Source organism: Triticum aestivum, chromosome 6D (assembly GCF_018294505.1).
Source record: "Triticum aestivum cultivar Chinese Spring chromosome 6D, IWGSC CS RefSeq v2.1, whole genome shotgun sequence".
In the NCBI taxonomy this organism is placed as follows: Eukaryota; Viridiplantae; Streptophyta; class Magnoliopsida; order Poales; family Poaceae; genus Triticum; species Triticum aestivum.
In genome coordinates, this window is record NC_057811.1 from 456,341,180 (window position 1) to 456,348,055 (window position 6,876).

Below are 6,876 nucleotides of genomic sequence, written 5' to 3' on the forward strand. Positions count from 1 at the left end.
GCCGCGGCTGAATGAGACTCGCACTGGGGGACAACCGCCATTGAGATGTCGCCCGCGGCGCCGGCTTCGAGGTAGCCGCTCCATGGGGTGCGGGATGGAGCACTGTCGGCACCAGGAGGTCGAGTTAAGGAGAAGGTGCGATGCAATGAGTGTACAACCTCTTTGGTGGCGCCGAGTAGGCCTCGGCTTCGTCCGAGGAGTCGGTGAGGATGTTGTGGTTCCGGTGGAGTAGGTTAAGGCGGCGCTGTGGGCATGGAGCAGCCGCGATAGATGAGGCGACCGTCAAAGAAGCTCCCTGGAGGTGGAGGACGGGGCGGCTGAACCGGCGGGACGATGAGATGGACGAGGGATCCTCATCCGGGGAGGTGGATGAGGGACGTCGAGCTGTTGCGGTGGACGATGTCGTCGGGGAAAAGGCTCCGGCTGGGCAGCAGTGAGGTGGCGAACGGAGGAGGGTGGGGTTTCGTGGCTGGAGCGGAGAGGTTATGGCGGCCTGTGATTTCGAATGGCGAAAAGTAGGTGATGGGAGGGGGGAACCATGGCTTAGGGACGCGCTTGTCCAAAATGAAGGTGTGTTACAAAAGTACCCCCACTGATTTGAACGAGCGGCCCTTTCGACTCAGGGTTAGAAGGGGGATGTCGCGTGTCGGGATTTGGCAGCTAGAGGGAGTTTTTGCGCGCGTTGTAATTTCGGGATAGCAAGGCGCGGGTTGTGAAGGCGCCAGTTTTGGGGGCACGATATCAGAATTTTCAGGATATATCAAGGCGCAGGTTGAATCTTAGGGACAAGCCTAATGTGTAATATTGTACTTGTTCGTACCAAATCAATTCGCACTTCCCTCAACGAAATAAGAACGAAAAAAATAAAACTATTCACACCACACAAAGAGAGAGTCTTGTCCCGTTTTACTATATAAATGCTATTCAAAGCTACACAAAGAGAGAGTATGAATCCATGTTATGTCCAACTAAATTTTTTCGCTGGCTGCATAATGCATGTAACCTACTCACACCAACATTTTAGTGCATTCCAAATGTTTATACTACCGCTGCAATTCGAACTGAATTTGAATTCGTTTCTCTATTTTAATAAGAATCTACAATCATGATTGTTGCCAACTTCAACCATCATTCATAGAGATAGATATGAACTATGTGTACTATATGAACTCGAATTCAATCTTTTGAATACACTTGATATTGATTCCAAATAATAGTACATTTGATGTACTAACTATATATTCATAATCTAAACCATGTTCCATACGTACATCATGTTTATCAAACAAAGTATAGTGCCCCACCCCCTACATTATGACAAGTATTTAGCCATGAGCTGCAAAAGCCACACATTAGCCCAAATTATAATCAATGTTCTACATTGTGATATCTTCAAGTATCTGTATCCACTTTTTTATAATGAATTATGATCTATGTTCGTCTTTAACACCTTCACGATCCTCTTCTCTTTGTAGCTAGCTAGCGCTAATTTTCTATCGTGCATGCACATGCCCGCCCCCTCTCACCCTCCCTCAACGTCCCCTCCATCGCGCACGTTTGTTATTTCTCTTTAATTAGGTCGTTCACCCGCGGCGTGTGTAGGGCCCCCGGCTCCTTCTTTCCGGCACACACACCGGTCGATATACCTCTCTAGCCAACTGTGCCTACCACAAACACATACTTCCCCTCTTCTCTTCTCACCGTCCATGCCCCCCTATGTCCAATACGGTTCCACGCAGGTGCACACTCCCGCCCCTCTTTTCATCGATCTCATACTCGTACACTCCTCCCCCCTCGACATGGTAGGCCTCTCGCACCACCTCCTAGCCGCACCCTCTCCCCCTGCCTATCTCTCCGGACCTTATTTGCTTCCAACACATGCATGCATGTATACATACCGATCTCCCTACATATAGCTAGGTCGACTATAATTCGTTTTCCCCACGCACCGATAGACTTACCTCACTAGTTATGTCTCCCCCTTTCTCTAACACACGACAGTTGATCTTCCTATGTAGTTACGTATGCTTACCACAACCATATCGTCTCCCCTCATCATCCTTGCATACCTCCTGACCCGTCTCTCACACACACGTGCATTGACAGACAGACATCCCCAGGCCTCTCTTATTGATATTGCACTCGTACCCTCAGTTTGTCTAGCAGGCCTCTCCCACAATTTGTGAGACGGCACTCCACCACCAACCCTCCGACACTCACTACAAGAAATATGTCAACTAGTGACCTTCTGTCAGTGACCCTGGAAGTATTGGTCATAGATCTATGACCATTTGAGACCAATTGGTCAAAAGCTGTTCGGGGGGCTCCAAACCCTAAACCATTGCGACCATTTTGGTCAGAAAGGTCGTAATTTCCTTACACGAAATGGTCATAAAGCAAACAGCGCTACTCCGCTGCCTTATTTCTAGTTGTTAACGACCAATATAGATGGTCATAGCCTTGTAAATTGTGGTGGGTTGCGATGACTGGGCGCCATTTCATCAGTTTTGCCTATGTGTCATGTCCATGTGTCAATTTTTGCTCTAGGTTGTGAAGCAACCTATGTTTCTGTAATTCCAAAAATTCCCAAAAAATTCTCATAAATTGTTTAGATCATATCTTCATCAAAGATGTAAAAAACCTTCCTTGCCTAGTTCAAAAATAATTCAACAATATTCATTTTCCTATTCTGTTCAGAGCAGCACTTTGTGAAGGAAGTACCACTTTGGCATGTCCAAATAGTATCCATTTTCTACAGTGCTTTCCTATGCCCAAATAATCATCCTACACCAAATTCCACCTCAATCCATTCATTATTTTGAGCCCAGCTTCAACATTAGTATTTATGTCCAGTGTGGTACTTTGCAAAGCAAGTACCACCTAGGCTCCTCCTTTTGAGCTGAAAATTTGTGAAGACGGTCTTCTTAGTAACTGATCATCCTCAGCCAAAACTCACGCCCATTAGCCATGTACATTTCCCGTATCGCTAATCAAACACTTGGCTGCTAATTCATGTTTGAGCATCGATCGGTCTCCTCATGAGAATCTTATGTTGTAATTTTCTTCCTAGCACCTACATGGGGAGTGCCCAAACCACTAGACATGCCTAGGTCGCCCAGAACACATGGCAACGCCACGGTCACGCGGTGACCACGCGGCGGGCATGCGAGTTTACACGCTGTAGAGTTGGGGCCCTCGGCCACCGCCCAAACCTTGACGTATCACCACCAAACCATGTATTTATAATTAAATAGGTCTTATGTAACTAGAAATGATTTTTGGAAAAAATAAATAGCAAACTATGAGGCAGCTGCAGTTCAAATTTGGCCCGCTCCCAGCTGAATCGGCGGAAATTTGTCTTTTTCACGAGAGGTGGATCAAAACTTGTTACACCCAACCATTTTGTCAATTTTGCATTAAATATGTCCTGGTATTTTAGAAAATTGATTTGGTCAATTTTGCAACAATTATTTGGGAGGTCCTTCACAAAAACCTCCTTTTGGGCACTCGAAAAATGGAAAATGGTTTTTTCGTCCAAAGAAAACGAAAACTTCCTTAGGCAACATTGTTTGCCATTCCAATATGCACCCTTGTGCACAATACGAGATCATTTGAACAAACTATGCCATGCATGTGGCCATAAGATTGATCACTTGGCTTGAAAGCCATTGATCTCCATACGTGATAGCTCATTTCTGAGAACACTTTTCTTAAAATAATTGCCGTATTACAAGTTTGTTATTTTTCCTGGGAACTTGGCCACATATAATGACACAATGCGAAGATTTCCCAATTTTTTGATTTTTTTGAATTTTTTATGCCCGTTTCAAAATGCGGTCAAAATGGTGGGAATGACCGTTCCTAGCTAGTGGTCGAATCTTGGAATTTTTTTGGTGTTTCTCTGATTAAATAGATACTTATGTACCTAGAAATGATATTTGGAAAAAATAAAGAGCAAACTACAAGGCAGCTACAGTTCAAATTTGACCCGCTTCCAGCTGAATCGGCGGAAATTTGTCTTCTCCATGAAAGGTGGATCAAAACTTTTTACACCCAACCATTTGGTCAATTGTGCATTAAATATGGCCTAGTATTTTATAAAAATGATTTGGTCCAATTTTGCAACAATTATTTGGGAGGTCCTTCACAAAAAAACCTCCATTTGGGCACTCGGAAAATGGAAAATGGTTTTTTCGTCCAAAGAAAATGAAAACTTCCTTAGGCAACATTGTTTGGAATTCCAAGATGTACCCTTGTGCACAATATGAGATCATTTGAACAAACTATGCCATGAATGTGGCCATAAGATTGATCATTTGGCTTGAAAGCCATGAATCTTCACGCATGATAGCTCGTTTCTGAGAACACTTTTTTAAAATAATTGCCGTATTACAAGTTTGTTATTTTTCCTGGGAACTTGGCCACATATAATGAAACAATGCGAAGGTTTCCCAATTTTTTAGTTTTTTTGAATTTTTTATGCCCGTTTCAAAATGCGGTCAAAATGGTGGGAATAACCGTTCCTAGCTAGTGGTTGAATCTTGGAATGTTTTTGGTGTTTCTCTGATTAAATAGATACTTATGTACCTAGAAATGATTTTTGGAAAAAATAAAGAGCAAACTACGAGGTAGCTACAGTTCAAATTTGACCCGCTTCCAACTGAATCGGCGGAAATTTGTCTTTTTCACGAGAGGTGGATCAAATTTTTTTACACCCAACCATTTGGTCAATTGTGCATGAAATATGTCCTAGTATTTTAGAAAATTGATTTGGTACAATTTTGCAACAAATATATGGTAGGTCCTTCACAAAAAACCTCTTTTCGGGCACTCAAAAAATGGAAAATGAATTTTCCGTGCAAAGAAAATGAAAACTCCCTTAGGCAACATTGTTTGAAATTCCAAGTTGCGCCATTGTGCACAACATGAGATCATTTGAACAAATATTTGATAGGACTTTCACAAAAAAACTCATTTTGAGCACTGAAAAATGGAATGAATTTTTTTATCTTGAATCGACCTTGACCAATTTATATGGTCATAAGGTCATCAAATGGTTTGCTGCGTTCTGATTGGACCATGGGCATATCACGCGGATCACGCATCAACCACCGTCGGATGCTTCTGGATCCAATGGCCCAAACCCACCCGAGCGGAAACCCTAGGTCTGTCCTCATGGACATTTTCCACCCACCCCCACACCTCCATTCTTTCTCTCATTCCTCCCTCCCCCACCTCCATTCTTTCGCTCTAGATCTGCCACCCACCCCAATCCCTCTCCCCGATCCAGATCGACGACGACGGCCCCCCGTGGCCGCCCCCTCCTTATCCCCCTAGCTCCCTTATCCCCTTCGCCGCTGCCGCTCACGCTCCCTTTTCCCCATCGCCGCCGCCACCTCTGCTCGCTACACCACAGGCACACGGCCATCCCCATCCAGATCCAACCGCCGCTGCACGTCGACGAGGCGGCGGCCGGGCGGGGCGCGCCGACACGGCCTTCCGTGCGCGCACACCAGCAGGCCCTCGAGGCGGCGGCGTCGGGGATCGTCTCCGGGCTCGACCTCGGCCGCCTCAACTCCTCCTGCGCCGGCGGCTCGCTCCGCAAGGTCGCGGCCGGAGCCGCTGGATGAGGAGGACAGGGCCAAGTGCCCGCACTCCATCGTGCTCACCGGCGACGAGTTCCGGGCCCGGGGGCGGACCGTGGAGCTGCCGTGCTTCCGTGCGGGCTCACGCTGGACCCCAAGATCGCGCAGCTCAGGGAGGGGGAGGAGCCGCTCATGGTCTCCCAGTTCATGATGGAGCTACAGGTCGGCGGAGGAGGATTTGGCTGGTGAGATGGTAAGCTGGTAAGCTGGTGCTGCAGGCTGGTTCGGTGATTCAATTCATGCTGGTACGAGCATGCCGTTGATGCTTTCATGTTTGTTTTTTTGCTCAGGCGGGGCGCAAGGAGACTGCGCTCAACCTGGCCAAGTTCATCGACAAGGGCGTCCAGGTCAAGCTCACCGGCGGCCGCCAAGGTTGATTCGATTCGCACAGCCCAAATCCCCTCATTTTTCTTCTGTCCCTTCCCAGTGTTATGATAGATACATCGTCAGATCCACTAGAGGGCTCCCTATTTGTTTTGCTTTAGGCTCTGCCACCGTTGCAGTGTTTGGTGTCGAGAGATTCGTAGAGAATGCTGCAAACGTTACTAAAGCGACTTGTTAGCTGGCCTTTGTCTGATTTAGTTGGTGAGTTGTTGGCTGTTGTCATTCTAGTCAGCAAAACAAACGCCTCTGTGTGAGTTTATCCTGTCTAGATATATGTGCTAGGATACCTGTTACTAGAGTGAGGAAACAGGTGGGGTGGAAAATAGAAGTTAAACCTGGATCATGGTAATTCATCATGTGTTAGCCTAATGCACGGGCTTTTTATCGCAAATCAGTTACAGGCTTGTGCTTTATTGCACCTCTTTCTTGGTGGGCATGTTTGTCTATAGATTTTGATGTGTGTGGGTATGAGGCGTCTCTTACCTTAGTAGTTGAAAATTATTTAAGCTCCTATGGTGGCCAGGTCTATGAAACCCATGTACTCTGTTCGTTCATAAATATAAGATGTTCCAACTTATTATGAACTAGATGTATATCGACACGTTTTAGTGTTCACTCTGTATGTAGTCCATATTGAAATATCCAAAACATCTTAATTTGTGAACGGAGGTACTACCTGTTTATCTCTTGTTGTGTTCTTGCTAGCAGTCATATACTGACGTGGCATATGCATATTTGCAGTTATAGGAACTTTAAAGGGATATGACCTACTGCTGAACTTAGTGCTGGATGAAGCAGTCGAGTCTGACAGAGTAGGCTTCCTTCCTTTGGATTTTACTGTCCATCT